This window comes from Malus sylvestris, chromosome 16, assembly GCF_916048215.2.
Source record: "Malus sylvestris chromosome 16, drMalSylv7.2, whole genome shotgun sequence".
In the NCBI taxonomy this organism is placed as follows: domain Eukaryota; kingdom Viridiplantae; phylum Streptophyta; class Magnoliopsida; order Rosales; family Rosaceae; genus Malus; species Malus sylvestris.
The window spans coordinates 22,264,362-22,281,754 of record NC_062275.1 but is presented as its reverse complement, the minus strand read 5'-3'; the positions used below and the strand labels follow the sequence as shown (position 1 = coordinate 22,281,754).

The 17,393-nt window shown below is 36.1% G+C and overlaps 1 pseudogene; it reads left to right on the top strand.

The window, feature by feature from the left end:
* LOC126608928 (probable folate-biopterin transporter 8, chloroplastic) overlaps positions 1–16,074 on the top strand; it is a 32,522-nt pseudogene extending 16,448 nt beyond the window's left edge.
* The last annotated feature ends 1,319 nt before the right edge of the window (positions 16,075–17,393 follow it).

The following is a 17,393-nucleotide window of genomic DNA, read 5'->3' as shown; positions in this document are numbered from 1 at the left end:
CTAAAAAGCCTATACATATTTATGTGTCAATTACCTTGGTTTCAACATGTTTCATAATTTCCTGCCCAGTTAAATTCTGTCATCACTTGCACTTCTCCAACTTTGGAACATCTGCTCCAAATTCTGTCATCTCATTGTTAAATTGTCATCTCTAATAGGTCGGACTTTAGTTCCTTCAAACACATAAATGAGAGTTGTATTTGGCCTTATCTCTTTCTCGTCCAATTTCATCATCCTAAAGGTGCTCTAGAATAGAACATCAATGATGCTCCCCCCATCAATGATTATTCTTTTCACTTTTGATTAGCAACGCGTAGGGTCACGACCAATGCATCATTGTAAGGGAATTGAATCCCTTCAAGGTCTTTTTGGCTAAAGGAGATGACTCTAGATTCTTTAATGCTTTGGAAGCTTCAGGGGCTGATGTTATGTTGTGCACTCATCTAGACTTCTTGGCTTCTTGCCTTTATGACTAAGAGCATGCCTCGCGTCCTTTAAGGGGTTGGGGTCCACCATGTATAGCATTGATATCCAATAGCCTTTCTTCTGCTCCGATGTTTCCTATTATTGCTTTAAGTCCTTAGTTGCTCTTATGTTCGTCTCTCGACTGTGAGTCTGTGACAACATCCCTTTCTTCAGCATAGCTTCCATTTGGTTCCTCAGGCTTCGACAATCGTTAATGGTATGACCAAAGTCGTCGTGATGAGCACACATCTTGTTCCTGTCTCGCTTCTCTAACAACACTCAAATCGATGCTGGTGCACAAGAGATTCCCATTCCCTTGTTGTAATGGAAAATTTTGGCCAAGCTCATCGTCATCTTGGTGTGTGGGCAATCTTTCACCAAACCCATCTTTCGAATCATGTGACAATCTTTCTTCTTGCCTTGATTAAGTTGTGGGTTTCAAGATAGGCATGGTAGTACTCGTTGGGGATGCAACAATAGTGGCGGTGGCTTACTTTGATTGAATAAGTTCTTCTTCTTCTAGTCTGATGATTCCATCAGCTTGGGCCATCACCTCCCTCATGTCAAGGGGCGAAGTTTCGATTAATGACCTACGCATCTTCGTTCTAGGCAACACCCGTTCTCGGATTGCCAAAAATGCAGTGTGAAAATTACATTCTTCTAGGGTTGACATTTCTTCCATGAACCTAGTCATGTAGCTTTTAAGGCTTTCGCCAATATTTTGTTTGGTGTTGAACAAGATTGTAGTATCTTTTCTTGGCTTTCAATTGCAGATATTTTGAGATATAAATGCTTCACAAAGCTTCGTGAAACTTCCAATAGACTTCGGTTTCAGTTGTTTAAACCATGTTAAAGATGATCCCAAAAGGCTTGAGGGGAACAACTTACATTAGAGGACCTCATCGTCTCTTTCAAGTGCCATCTGCTATTGGAAGTGGTAAATGTGCTTGACGGGGTCAGTTGTGCCTTCAAATAGCTTGAACTTTAGTTAGGTAAACTTGCTAGGTTTCTTAGCTTTCAAGATGTCCTTTGTGAATGGCGAGTTACAGATCCCTCTGGCCACTTCTAAGGCAAGTTTTGATGCTTTTATCCTTTCACAATTTGTTTTCAGTTTTCTCTCGCAGATTGACATCCTTTATCTTCTTCGATCCTTTTTCCTTGTGATCATCTTCCCCCTGATTTTTCATTGCCTCAACGCGGTTGCTGGATGGCGCGTTATTGGAGCTGCTTTTCTTATCTTCTTCTTTTGCACAATCTCTTGGTGCCGGTCACATCTTCCATTGTGTTTCTCGCCTCAGCCTTCTTCAATGCTTCTTCTGCTGTCATTTTTGTTGCACGTAATTCCTTTGTTAGTTTTCTAAATTATTCCATGGTGGGACTGGGTTCACTATTTTGGGATTGAGACCTCGCCTGCCCTGATCAATTTTGTGCGTCTTCGAAAGGATTCATAACTTCTTGTGTGGATTCAATCATGTTTGTAACTTGATTTTTTTCTGTTCCCACAGACGACACCAATTGTTAGAGCGAAATTTCTTACATGAAGAAATACCTGCACAGATTTGTTGACCGTAATCCTCACGTTCACCAAATCCCTCGTAAGAGGCATCCACGAACGATCTTTCTCTGAAGCTTCGTCTAAGAGGGGGTACCTGCAAGAGATACTTCAACGCTCAAGTCAGTTAATTGTATTTATGTTCTCTAGTTTGAGGTTTTGTTTGCGTACCTTGCTCTTTGACTCTTCTCCATATTTATAGGACTACGACGCTTGGAGAAGAAGTAACACGACATGTCCCTTTCTCCCTCTTCCTTAGCGGTCCTCCGTAGTGGACGTGGTTATCTACCTCATTCTCCATTTTCCAAACTCTTCGTGCAACGTCTGACATGTTTCCCTTCCCATGCACGAGTGAGAAAGGAGTCAACATGTTTCTTGTGGGCTTTCCTCTTTAGTCTGCCCATCACAGCTCATCTTACACAATTATCTATTTGGATGATTGGTATTGGCCCATGAGTCGAAACCAAATTTTATCGTCCCACAATTGGAAAAAGTGTGCAGAGATACCATGTGTGTAGACTAGACGTGTAGAATGGGTGTGCATACTAGGTGTGCAGACTAATATTATGGATTATATGTGTGGAGGAAACATACATGGTATATATATATATTGTCACATCTTGATCCGGGGTCCACCACATCTTAGGCTCGACTCTGCCGTACCACGATATTGTCCGCTTTGTGCCCCAACCACGCCCTCACGAATTTTGTTTTTGGGAACTCACACGAGAACTCCCTAGGGTCACCTATCCTGGGATTGCTCTCGATGCGATCTTGCTTAACTTCGGAGTTCCTAAGGAATCTGAAGCCAGTGAGCTCCCAAAAGGCCTCGTGCTATATGGAGGTGAGCATGTACATATAAGGCATAGAGGATCCACTCCCCTGGGCGATGTGGGATCTAACATATATACATATATATACATATATATACATGTATATATATATATATATCCATCATATATGTATATATAGGGAATTGTTACTAGCACTCCAAAATTCTCATTCTACACTCCAAACTTTCTGTATTAGGAAAGAAAAATACACTTGCGAGGAGTGTAGAATGAGATTTTTGAAGTGCGAATAACACTTCCAGTTAGAAATAATTGCCTTAATTGACTCAGGTGCAGACTTGAATTGTAGCCAAGAAGGTTTAATTCCCACTAAGTATTTTTATAAATAAACAGAAATTCTTAGTGCTGCAAATCAGTCATCAATGCAATTAAAATATGAATCCCAAAAATTCATGTTTGTCAAAACAGTGTTGGCTTTAAAACTCCATTTGTTTTGATAAAAAATATTTTAGACCTAGTCATTCTAGGTCTCCCTTTCATAGCTCTCCTATATCCTTTTAAGGTACACCATAATCGTATAACCACCAGAATGTTAGGACAAAAAATCACATTTGAGTTCTGCATGGAAACAGATCTAAAAAAATTAAGACAATTACAAAAAGATAGCATCTCAAAAACCATCAATTTAATTACCAAAAAATCACAACAAATTAATTTCTTAAAAGAAGAAATTAATTACAAAAGAATTGAAGAATAATTAACAAACAAATCTTTGTTACAAAGCATTGACAATTTTCAAAAGAAACTTATTAATGAAATTTGTTCGGATATTCCCAACGCTTTTTGGCATAGAAAACAACACATTGTTAGACTTCCTTACAATAAGGAATTTAATGAAAAGAAAATACCAACAAAAGCCAGACCAATCCAAATGAGTCAATAAGTTATAGAATTATGCAAAAAAGAAATCCAAGAACTTCTCAATAAAGGAATCATTAGAAAAAGCAAATCACCTTAGTCTTGTCTTGCTTTTTATGTCCAGAAAAATGCTGAATTAGAAAAAGGAACTCCCAAGTTAGTCATTAATTACAAACCTCTTAATGAAGTCTTGGAATGGATACAGTATCAAATTCCCAACAAAAGAGATCTAATTAAGAGACTTAGTTAAGCTGTAATTTTCTCAAAATTTGTCATGAAGTCTGGATTTTGGCAAATACAAATTCATGAGGATGATAAATACAAAACAATATTTGTCACTCCTTTTGGTCATTATGAATGTAATGGAATGCCATTCGGTCTTAAGAATGCACCCAGTGAGTTTCAGAATATTATGAACGAAATATTTAATCAATACATTCATTTTTCAATTGTTTATATTGATGATGTTCTCATTTATTCCAAATCGATAGATGAGCATTGGAAACACTTAAACATATTAGCTAGGATAATTAAGTCAAGCTAATTAGTTGTCTCAACAACCAAAATTAAGTTATTCCAAACCAAAATTAGGTTTTTAGGATACAATATCCACCAGTCAACCATTCAACCAATAGATAGAGTAATTCAATTTGCAGATAAGTTTCGAGATGAAATCATTGACAAAACCCAATTACAAAGATTTCTAGGATCTTTAAATTATGTTACATAATTTTATCCACATCTTAGACAACAATGCAAACACTTGTTTAATTGTCTAAAAGAAAATCCCTCATCATGGTCAAATACTCATACTTCCATAGTGAAACAAATCAAATCACATGTTAAGACTTTGCCCTGTCTTGGCATTCCAACTCCCAATTCATTCAAAATTGTTGAAACTGATGCCTCTGAAATTGGTTACGGAGGTATTCTAAAACAGTTAATTTCTTTCGAATCCCTTGAACAAATTGTTTGTGTCCATTTAGGAGTATGGAATCCAGCACAAAGTAATTATAGTACTATTAAGAAAGAAATATTATCTATAGTATTATGCATTAGCAAATTTCAAGATGATTTATTAAATCAAAAGTTTTTAGTCAGAGTCGATTACAAATCTGCGAAACATGTTTTACAAAAAGATGTTCAAAACATTGCATCAAAACAGATTTTTGCATGATGGCAAGCTATATTAAGTATTTTTGATTTTGAAATCGAATACATCAAAGGTAGTCAAAATTGCATCCCTAATTTCCTAACTAGAGAATTTTTGCAGGGGAAGAATGACAACAAGAATACCTGATCAGAGGAGGTTTCCAGCCACTCTACCACCACCACCAGTCAAACAAGAATCAAGCCCAGATTCTTCATCAGCCTTAGCCATTACCAACCGATTCACTCCTTTAGGTTCCACGACAGGAAACCTTAAGCCAAACTATCAATCACCACATCCCAATTATCAAACGGCCTCAGTTAATATGACCCTTATTCAACCCCAACATACCAATCATCATCATCCCAACCAGTCAATTATACCAAAACATCACCATATGTCAAGAAAAACCCCAGTGAATATCTTTTCAGTATCCCTTTCAATCTCAATCAAGAATAAGCACCATAAAAATTAGCCAAAACAGTCTTTCCACCTAATTTCCATTATCATCCTACAAAACTACATAAAACACTGAAATACTATCAAGTCATCCTCAGTGAAATTGAGTCCATTTCAATCAAACCTCTCTACAGCAAAACCCATGAAAACATAATCCTCTACCATTCTCTTTACATTGGAAGGTTTTTAACAGAATCAGATTAGGGAATCCCCCTTTACAAAACCAAACCTCTTCATACCCAATATATCCTTATTCCCAACAACCATTACAATTATTTTGATTACATTGATGTATGGACTAACATCTTTCTCCATTAAACAGAAGATTTTAGTCATTCCACGACCTAACAACCAATCTCCTACCAGAAGAACTTATGCATGTTCTATTTGCCAGTTTCCAACAAAAATTTGACAGAAGCCACTTCAACTACAGAATTACACTTCTCCCAATATTCATGGCCAAGTACAAAGTCCCATGGATCTTGAAGTGGAATTATAAAGTTGAAACAGGTGAAGTTTACAAAGCCAGATCAGTCAAGTGGTGGGAAATTCAACCATTAGAAGACCATCAGTCAGGTCCTCACCGATTTTCCCATTACTCCATTCCCAGTCATTCTGGCACAACCATCACTGCCAGTCACCCCTGAACAATCATTATCAGACATTAGTCCATCTTCGTCCCTTAAAGGAACAGTCAAGTTTACCTAATCGTTAGGCTCAAAGAAAAATAAAGCCACTTAGCTTGAAAATTTAACATAACAATTACTTGCAGAAGCAGTGATGCTCTATATTGAAGACGAATAAGCCATAGACTGTGAATCTTCAGACACATCCTCACAGCAACCATCCAACTCAGCAAGCCAAAACACAGTCAACTAAGTGGGCCGACTACTAGGATTCCCAGGACCCATTTTCTTAAAGCCATATGAAAACTTTAGTCCTGATGTCAAGTCACCATGTGAACACAGTCATTTGCCATGGGAAGCATTCATAAATTATTCTCACCAACGATTCTAACAAAGTTTGAAGTCATTCATTCATTCAGCCATCTCGTGCTTCCATAGTAATGGTAGCAAATATTCTTCCACAGTAAAAGCAACAATTATTCCAACAAATTTCACTATTGATCAATAGTGAAAGCAAGTCATCATTCAAAGTCAACATTCATCAATAGTGAAAGAAAGTCTTCCAAGACCTTTTCCAAGTCTGTATGAAGTGAACTACGGATGAGAAGGTTTCAAGTTTGGAATTTCCACAATTTCTTAATCAAAAGTTTCTTTGAGTTCACACTGTACCCAAAGAAATAAAAAATTGTAAACACTTTTCATTTTAGAATGTCAAGGATGCATGCGTGCACCAATATCCTTTTCATCAGTCATTTTCTTATTGGCTGACTCAATCGTCAGTAAATCAATTGTAAGTTCCGGTGCAAGTTTTGCAATAAAACTTATTTTTAAATTATATTTGCATCATTACTTTAAATTCATTATTTTCATTATGAAGAATATTTTCATAACAACTGATTTTGAATGGCATAAAATTTTTATTCACAGTCAATTCATCAAATACCTCAAGTTCAAGGTAAACACCGATCAATCATTTGTTCAATTCTTTCTATTTGTTTATAACAGTTGGTTTCATTGCATTTTTAATCTTGGTTATCCTCCACATCAAGTTCCACATAATTCAATTAACAATTCATTTAACAGTTCATTCAACCCTAATCATCATTGCCCTTGGTATAATTGTCCTCATCATTATTATTATCATTAGTTTCGCCTCATTTGGTATCAGAGCCAAGTGAGTGGTAACTGGTAATTAAGTTATCAATTTTTAATCACTACATTTGTTCATTATTCAGTTTTCATTTATAGCTTATCTTATTTGGTAACCTTTTAAGTATGATTGTTTACTCTCAACCCAAACAGTAAGGCGTCTTCCAAACAATAAGTCCATAGGATTGGCATGAGTGGAGAGGGAGTTTAGAAAATACACGAGGTAGGTAATAGCCAGTAAGATTTTCTGCATATTGAAAAACTGCATTTTGAACAACACGAGTAGATTATTTAGATCCAATTCAACTGCCAACTCTAGCTTCAGAACCAATTTAAGTAGAATTCCAGACATAGTAAATGAAGAACAAAAGTTAGAATTTCAAACGGATGACAATGTCGACTTTGGAGATTGGAATATCCCCAAGGTTTCTAGTAAAAACATTTACAAAAAGAAATGGTTAGTATCCTCTTTTAGAAGTGAACACCACGTCAAAACAGTTGAAAAAGCTTATGCTCTTAGTAAAGAACATGAAACTTGTCAATTATTCACACCAGAACAAATCAGAACTTATAGAAAAGATGGTTACAATTACATTCACATAGGTTAAGTCCAAATAGCAGTCAAGCCCTTAACAAGAAGAAGCCTCAATACCTTTATTTTGTTATGTCTCCGAGATGCAAGATTCACTGACTTCAGTGATAGTATTCTTGGAATGATTGAGTCAAGTCTTTACAATGGACCAATTCATTTTGATTGCTTCCCATATCTCACAATAAGTCTTTCAGACCCCCACATGCTGAAAGCACTCACATTAAACATAAAAACTTCAGGGTACCAAGTCTTTGAAGGAGTCCAACCATTAGCTTTAATTTTCAGAGTTTACTACAAAGTCACAAGAACAAACATGAACTTCCAAACCTTATTTATCCTCGAGACTACATACTCTTGATACAAACCAATCAAGAAAATGCCAACATTAAAATACCCAGAACCATTAGGTGGTCAGATATCAGTCTACCTTCAGATTGGTGCTTGATCAATGAAAGCAAACCAGTTAGTATCCAAAATAGTTTAGTCAACCTAGACAACATAGAACAATATTTTGACAGAATAGTTAAACTCAACTTTGACTGTCCAGCCAAAAAATCTAATGTCCACTTACACGAGTTAGCTCGGTCACACAAATCTTTAGAACCAAGTAGGAATTCCTTTTCTGGATTGATGAGCGCATATTTTACTAATTATTTTACTCCGTGTTGATGCACAAAACCGGAGGTCTTGGAACAACGTAAATCCGACCGTGAATCTACAGAAATGTAAATAACATAAGATGTATCATGGTTCACCCCAAGATTTGGGCTATGTCCACACTGATTGTATTTCTGAGGGAGAGAGAGCTCTAAATATGAAAGTGAGAGCTTTGAGAGGATGAGGGAGCTTAAGGCCTAAGAGTTTGCCTCTGAGGGTGAGAGTGAGGCATTCCCTAATTGTGAGGGTGAGTGGTCTTTTTATAGAATAAAGGCTCCTCACTTCTTACATATTTGCCCCTTCCTTTATTACATAATTACATTTAAATCCCCCGAGTATTTATACGAGATCTCAATACGAAGGCCCTAAGTATGGTATAAACACTCCGAAAGCTACATTTTCTTGTGTCATGTTTGTTCTAAACAAATGAAATTACATGGTTTTGAGAAAAATATGAATTCAATCCTTTTAAGTTCAATTCAAGTAAAGTAGCTAGAATTTGGTTTTGTTTAGTAAGTGGATTGAGTTGAAGTGTGTTTGTCATATTTTATTTTTTTTTAAGTCAAAATTTGGTTTTGTTTAGTAAGTCGATTAAGTTAAAATTTTAATTACATTTTTGGCTCATCCAAATCTTATGCAAATCTTTCCCTTAGAAATTAGACAGTAGCTTATTTGGTTGAACTTTTCTGTAGGGATCATATTGTTTTACAAGTCTAAAAGGAGCGTTGACTTGTCAACTAGACCATTCACTTGCACGTGGCTTCTTACCAATTCCATGGGAAAGAGCTTTTATTGTTTTCTGTTCCTAAAGAAGGGAAGGCTGCATTCACCTCTTGGCATTCTGCAAGGGTAGCCGACCAATTCCATTTCAAGAAAAAGAAAAGAAAATGATAGTGTTCAATTCCACACACCACCAGAGATAGTACTTCATCCACCAAATTTTCAATCGGTGGATCTCTGTGAGAAGATGAATCTAGAGCATTGGGTTGATTATCTTAACTTTTGGAATCTAGGCAATTTTTGAAAAGTGGCAAAGACGACCTGGAAGGTGAAATTCGAGTTGCACAGTTGGGGGAGAACAAAAAAGGAAAGTAGAGGAATGTTATTCCCATATTTCCTTGCTCCTAATTTGTTTGATTTTCTTGTGCTGTGTTCTCTTATATTATGGGTTTTGGCGTGAAGGCATTAAAGAGAGATTTGGCTATTGATGTTTAAAATGGATTAACTGAGTTATCGAAATCAAGGGGCAAACAACAGTAGGGAGATCAAAGGCACAAGTTTGATGCTAACAGATTCAGAATTCATTTGGGTGCTTTAATGTACCAAAGAGTGGCCATCACATAATTGAGGATTTCTACTGTTTCCTCTCTTTTACTGTCAGAAATCAATTGGGGTTAATCTTTCGTCAGTTAAGGAAACATAAAAGGGGAAAAGAAGGATAGAAACTGATCAATTATTTTCTATAGAAGTAGCAGAGACACACGGAAGATGGGATTGGCAAGAAGAAAGGTTGCGGCAGAGCAGAGGAGTTTATAGGGTTTTCTAAACTCAATTTTCTTCTCGTTTTTATTATGAATACAATTACAATTTCATCTATGTTTCGGAACTAATTTTCCTTAGTTAGGGCTACGATGTAGCCATGACTATGAATGCTTAAATTCTGAATTGAATTATTTTCAAGTTTTCAATTTCATTGAGTATTGTTTGATGTGTTTATATGCTTGGTTTTAGTCTTGGTGATTAGCTACCATCTTGACTTTTACTTAGTAAATGTGATGCAAGTTGTGCAAATGCCATGTTTTCAACTTGAGTGATAGCTTCTTGCAAATAGATACCATAAATTACCTAGTAGTAGATGCCATACTCTAGGATTTGTGTAGTCTTTATATAAATTTCCACTTATCGTAATGAGTTTTATGATGTTAAACTATTTCAAATGCCATGGATGGTTGCAAGTTAGGATATACGTAATAGTCTAGATGCCATAGATATTACATGAATTAGGAAAATTTGACTATTAATGAGATTGAGTACTTGTTAATAATTCGTTGCAGGAAATAAGTAGGATTGGTTATGGTGAGTCGGACGCACTAGTGTTTTACTTGATTGAATTACAACTTGTTTTTCTTGGCTGCCACTTTTTGTATCGTGATCAAACTTTCTTATTTTCATTTGTTTTTATTATTAATTTCAATTCTCGAATCCATCTTTCATCAATCTTTTCTAATTTTACTTCATGCAATTAGATTTAAGTTAGTTGATAAGAATTAAATCATTTTATGAGGGACGATTTTAAGTGCTTGCTTTCTATACTATCTAACGATTCATACACTTGCAAGCATAAAATTTGGAACTAAGTTGGACTAATTTTGGTTAGTTTAAATTTTGCAACATGGATCCACATCAGCTGATATGGTGGGTCGAGATCAAGATTTAATAAATTCCTTAGTCAGTAGAAAATTAAAAGCAGTAGAAACTAGCTCAGCAGTCACCCAACAAGAATTAATTAATGATTCGATCAACATAAAATTAAAATAATTAGAAACAACCTCTCAGGTAACTCACCCACGATACTAGCCTAACACTCAGAACCAAGGAGAACAAACCTCTCCAACAAAATCCGACTTCGAAGCAAGTCAAATTAACCACCAATTACTCATACTGATTAAACCATTCAAAATTTGACGGAAGAAACTCAATGTTGACATTTAAGCAACAAAAAATATTCCCAGAAGAAATATTTTTTCGAAATAAATATACAAAAGAACAAAAATTGGACATTTACAATAAATGGACTAATTTCATGAAAAAGCATAGGTTTGAAGTATTTTTCTTCGATTTCATTGAAAAATAATACAAGTCTGAAAAGAAGATAAAAGTCATCACCAAAGAAAATTGGGTTCAAGAAGACAAAACCATAGTCTCTTCTAGTCACCCTCCACAAGAAACAATTTTAATTACAATTGCAAACACACAAGTACCAGCCACTCTTTTTCAACTTCTCAAAGAAGATGCAGGAGTCAAGCCAGTCATTGAACAAAACAATTTTACAAACCAAAGTCTACACACCATAGGAAAACAATTAGACAAAATGGAAACCAAAATAGATAGACTTTCTCAACCAAAACCAACAATTAGGGAAAAACCCTTAGTCAACTTCCCAAAATCTTCCTCTAGCACAATAGCTTTAAAAATAATTTCCACAAGTCAAAAAATAGATCAAATGTTACAAGAATTAAAACAAGAAAAAACAGTCAATGTTTTACAACATCCAGATGAATCTCAACTAGGAACAACTTCTACAATATGGGATTCAGAATACGAGAATGAAACAAATTCCATCATAAAAGTAGAATAAGCTTTTCAAAATCTTGAACTAAAACGAATCACGAACAAACGAGTCAATCCAACAACTCTTACCAAAAATTGGTATCCAAGGCCAACACCTTCGGATATTCAATTTGAAGAAAGAAACATCCAAAATCAATTCTCAGTCTCAGCTGAAAAACTCTATGAATGGAACATAGATGGATTATCAAAACAAGAACTTTTGAATAAATTACAACACATCTCCATGGTTGCTAATAGTTATATTACCAATCATAACCTCAATCAAACACAACTTGTTGACCTTTTGGTCACTGGATTTACAGGAATGCTCCATTCCTAGTGGGAAAAACATCTTACTGAACAATCCAGAAATGAAATTAAAAATGCAATCAAAAGAGACGAAGTTGGAACACCCATCTTTGATGAGCATATAAGCGAGGAGTCCCAGACGCAATCAATACATTACTTTTCACCATTATAGAACATTTCATAGGGACACCTAGTAATGTCACCTCCAGAATTCATGACCAACTTAGTAACTTAAGATGTCCAACCCTAAGCGATTTTAGATGGTACAAAGATGTTTTCATGTCTACAGTCATGCTTAGAGAGGATAGTAATCAACCATTTTGGAAAGAAAAATTCATTAACAGATTACCAAATCTATTTGCCCATAAAATTAGAAATGTTTTAGTTAATGAAGAATGTATCATACCATATCATACCCTTACTTACGGAAATATTATTAATATTATCTAGAAAGAAGGATTGAAAATGTGTATTGCTATGAAAATTACAAAACAAGTCAACAAAGACAAGTCAATAGCCAAATATGAATTAGGAACATTTTGTGAACAATATGGATTACCTCCTATTGCTCCATCCAACAAAAAGAAAAAATCAGAAGCCTACAACAATTACCCAAATAAGTACTCAAGTAGGAGACATCCCAAATATAAAAATTATAATTTTGAAACAAATAAATTTTACAAGAAACCTAAGCCCAGTAAGTGGAAGAGGAAACCCTTAGGAAAATTCTACTCCAAAAACCAAGAATGAAAAGGAAATTGCTATAAGTATGGCAAATTCGGTCATTATGCAAATAAATGTAGAGTCAAGAAAACAATCAACTAGTTGAAAATCTCTGAGGAAGAGAAAACCTAGTTAATCCAGGTCTTAGAATTTAGAGACACAGACGATAGTTAATCCGAAGATGATTTAAGTTCTAATTCGTCTTCTTCCAATAATTCCTCAAGTAGTCTTTCATCCCCCGACATTAAAATAGGGTGCATTCGTACTTGTTGTAAAAAGATTTCAGTCCTCAATAAACAAGAAGAAGAAGATGATCTTATCGAATTAATCAGCAAAGTAGATGACCCTGAATTAAAGTCATTTTATTTAAAGAAACTTAAGAAGTTAGTCTCCCCTGAAGAAGCCAGTACTAGTCAATCCCAAGAGGCCTAAAATATGTCTTAGCACAATCCTAGACAGGTTTAATAGGGCTAAGAAAGAAATTACAGTCAAAGATTTACAAAGAGAAGTCAATAAAATTAAGAAATTAAGTCCTTAAAATATAAAAAATATAGAAATTCGCTCTCATCTCAGTAGTATCGAAACACAAGCACTCATTGGCAATAATGATGAAGAACACAATAGTTCTTCCTCCGACCAAGAGTCAGAATCCAAATCCATAGAAAACCCAACAGAACATTTAGTTTTAGGATTACTACAAAAAATTAGGATCCATAAATGGTGTGTGTATATATATAGTGTCAAACAACTTTCTCAATCAACTTTCGTAAACTATGCAAAGGTGCTTGTCTACGTTCGTAAACTATGCGAAGATATAGTCCACATTCGTAAACTATGCGAAGATGTCAGTCCACGTTCGTAAATTATGCGAAGATGTTAGTTGACGTTCGTAAATTAGGCGAAGAGTCAGTTGGCTTTCATAAGTTATGCAAAGAGTAGACTTTCGCAAATTATACGAATATGTTGGCATTCATAAATTATGCGAAGATGTTAGTTGGCATTCGTAAGTTATGCGAAGAGTGTCAGCAAGTTATGCGAAGAGCGTCGTTCATGAGTCATTGTCAGTTGGCTTTAATGTGCAAATTATGCGAATAGTATCAGTTGGCTTTCGCAAGGTATACGAAGAGTGCTTTCGCAAATTACATGAAGAAAGCTAGTAGAACATTCGTAAGTTTGGCAAATGAATGAAGGTTTTGGTAAATTTATCTTTAGTAAATTTGGCTTTAGAAAAAGTGGCTTCCACAATTTGACCTTAACAAGATGTGCTTAAAGTTTTAGCTTGGCTTAGAGAATATAATTTCATGGCCTCATGCGATCGAAAAACTCAGTTTGCCCCTATTTTACATATGTAAAAAAGGGGAAAAGGGGCATTGTGGGAGGATAAAATCTAGTTTCAACTCATGGGCCAATACAAATAATCCAAAAAGATGATGTTGTGTAAGACAACCTATGACAGGCAGACTAAAAAGGAAAACCCATAACAAACATGCTGACTCCTTACTCGGAAAAGGGAGGAGGAGGTAGATAACCACCTTTACTACGAAGGACTACTAAGGAAGATGGAGAGAGGGACATGTGGTGGTACTTGTTCTCCAAGCCTCATAGTCCTATAAATATGGAGAGGAGTCAAAGAGCAAGGTATGCAATCAAAACCCTAGACTAGAGAACATAAATTCAATTGACTTACTTGAGCGTCAGAGTATCTCTTGCAGGTACCCTGCCTAGACGAAGCTTCGGAGAAAGACCGTTCGTGGATGCCTCTCACAAGGGAATTCGAAGAACGTGAACATTACGGTCAACAAATTTGTGGAGATATTTCTTCGTGTAGGAAATTTCACTCCAACAAGATTCTATTTGTGTACTGCATTTGCATATTCGTTTGATTGACAATCGAAAGTAAAAGTTAGATTCGTAATATAAGAAAAGATTTTTGGTTCCTATAATAAATTTTTCTGTATGAGTTTCATTAATTCTACTAGTTTTATGCTGTAATTCCTATGAAAGACTGGCTTAAGCTTAACAACACTGTTTAGCGGGGTAAACAATGCATCGATTAGAAAATAGAATGAACTAAATTTGGGTTTGGGAAAGGCAGAAAAAGAAAAAAAAAGTGTATATTTTCTATGTGAAAGTCAAGCCTCTTGGCTTTGGTTAGAACCAATTGCTTGGAACAACTTCTCATGAGTGAATCTGATGGAGTTCAAACTTGTCAGTTGTTCTACAAGTTCTGTCGTGGGGGCCAATGACACTGATACCTGTTGCAGCTCGAGCTCTTCCTAACCTGATGGCATGCATTTTTCTGAGTAATCTTGGAGCATCCTTTACAAAAGTAGCACAGGATGCTCTTGTTGCAGAGTATGGCCAAGAGGAAAATATGACTGACCTCCAGCCTTATGCATTCATGGCAGCAGCTACTGGTGGAATCCTTGGCAACTTAATAGGTGGATATATCTTGATGAAAAAGCCGCCTAGAACCTTGTTTCTTGTATTTATAGTTTTACTCTCTGCTCAACTTGCAATTTCGTTGAGAATACGAGAGGAATCTTTTGATTTACCACAATTACCAGATGACAGTCTTATAAGAAAACCAATCTTTGAAAGTATCAGGAAACAATTTTCTGAGCTGCAGATGGGAATTCAAAAGGAAAGTATAGTTTGTCCTCTTATTTGGATTGTAGCTTATATTGCCATGGTCCCAATCCTATCAAGTTCCATATCTTCTGCTATCAAACACAATGTCTACATCTCGATCCTGCAAAAATTGGCATTTCTTGAGTGGTCGGTCAGTTGGTGCCTCCACTGCTGTACTTTATGACCGTTAATGGAAAAAAGTTCCGATAAGAATGTTGGTTGGTCTTGTTCAGCTGGTGTATGCCTTTTCCCTTCTTGACCTTGTATTAGTGAGACAGATCAATGTTAGACTGGGGATTCTGAATGAGGTGTTTGTCCTTCGTTTTTCGAGGTTGGCAGAGACTATTGCCCAGTTTAAGATCTTGCCTTTCACAGTACTATTTGCGAATATATGTCCTCGAGGATCACTGACTTCTTTCTTAGCATCAGCTTTGAGCTTATCATCAATAGCTAGTGGGTTTTTAGGTGTTGGATTGGCTTCTCTGATAGGAATAACGGCAGGCGACTACTCGAGCCTAGTTTTAGGGATTATGGCACAGTTCCTTGCTGTTTTACTGCCTTTAGGATGGCTTCATAATTTACCAATGTCAGAAGGTGTTGTTGGGAAGGAGAGGAAGAGAGGTTTCTATAGAAGAAGTTAGAAAAATAGAAGGGTTGATCGAGTGATGTATGGTACAGTACTTATCTACAAACGCGAGAGAGAGTTAGACGCCCAAGAGTAAAAGAACAAACTTTTACGATCACCCTTTTTCAGATAGCAAACGGATTGAAAATGGAAGCATATGTACCGGAGAGAGAATCTGTAATGTAGAGGTGAAGCAGCTAATACTTCTATGGTTGCATCTCTTGGAGAGAGCCGAGGGAGTGAAGGATAAGAACCGGAGGAATCTAGGATTGCCTTTGTGGCGTTCATCTTCCTCATGCACTCAGACGACTTAGAATGAGGCTTTATCGCAGACATCAATGCCAACGACAGGTTCTGTAATGATGCTAAAGTTGTTACCTCATGTTAAATGGTGCTTGTTGGATATATGTCAACAATCTATGATAAACTTATATATACTAATAATAAATGCGAATAAATATATTACAGAGAAACAGAAGATCGAGGCTTGAGTACCGCAATGTTCTTGAAACAGAAGTTTCGTCCCTACTTAGTGCTTGTAGTTTCTACTTCACCAAGATTCAACGATGAAAGTTAGAATTTCAGCACCGGAAAACTAAACTTCTGGCGAATTTGTTTGTGGTACTCTCAGTATGCTTGGTATATAAGGATTGATGATTTTCAGTGTCTTGAATGATATGTAGATGCATGTATTATGTCTGTTTGCAACATACATGTTTTTGGGAGGCGACTGTTCAACACAAAGGGTGTGTTGCTTTATCTGTTTCTCAAATATGTTCATATGCTCTCAGACTTCATTAGAAATGATGAGTCTTTTCATAAAAAATAATTTAATTAAATTCGAAATTAATTATATATTAATTATATATTAATTTATCAATTAATTATTACACCCTTGGTTGGCCTAGCATCTCAATGGTATTCTTTGTTGCCCCCCCCCCCCCCCCCCCAAAATTCTATTGCTAACTGGGGGCAAATGGAGATGGCTTTCCATGAGCAGCTCTATAGGATGGAGCCTGAAATGTCTATCAATGACCTAGTGGAGGTGAAGCAATACGAACATGAGTCTACAGAAGACTTCATGATGAGGTTTAGAAGGACAAGAATTAGGTGCCAATTCTCTATCAATCATACCCAACTCATATCCATTGCTCATAAGGCTTTAAGGCTGCCTTTGAGGAAAAAGTTTTATGATGTACAGTTCAATAAGTTACAAGAGTTAGTAATTGCTGCCATAAAGTACGAAAAGCTGTTGCTTGAGGAACAACAAATGAAGCATTCATCCAAGGCTCCTCCTTTTTACAAAAATAAAGCTGCATTTCACCAAGTGAACTTTGAAGGAGCGGAGCCAGAACAAAATGATGGCCATGGAAGAGAAGGGATGAACATGTGTGCGGCAGAGATGACTACCCCTTT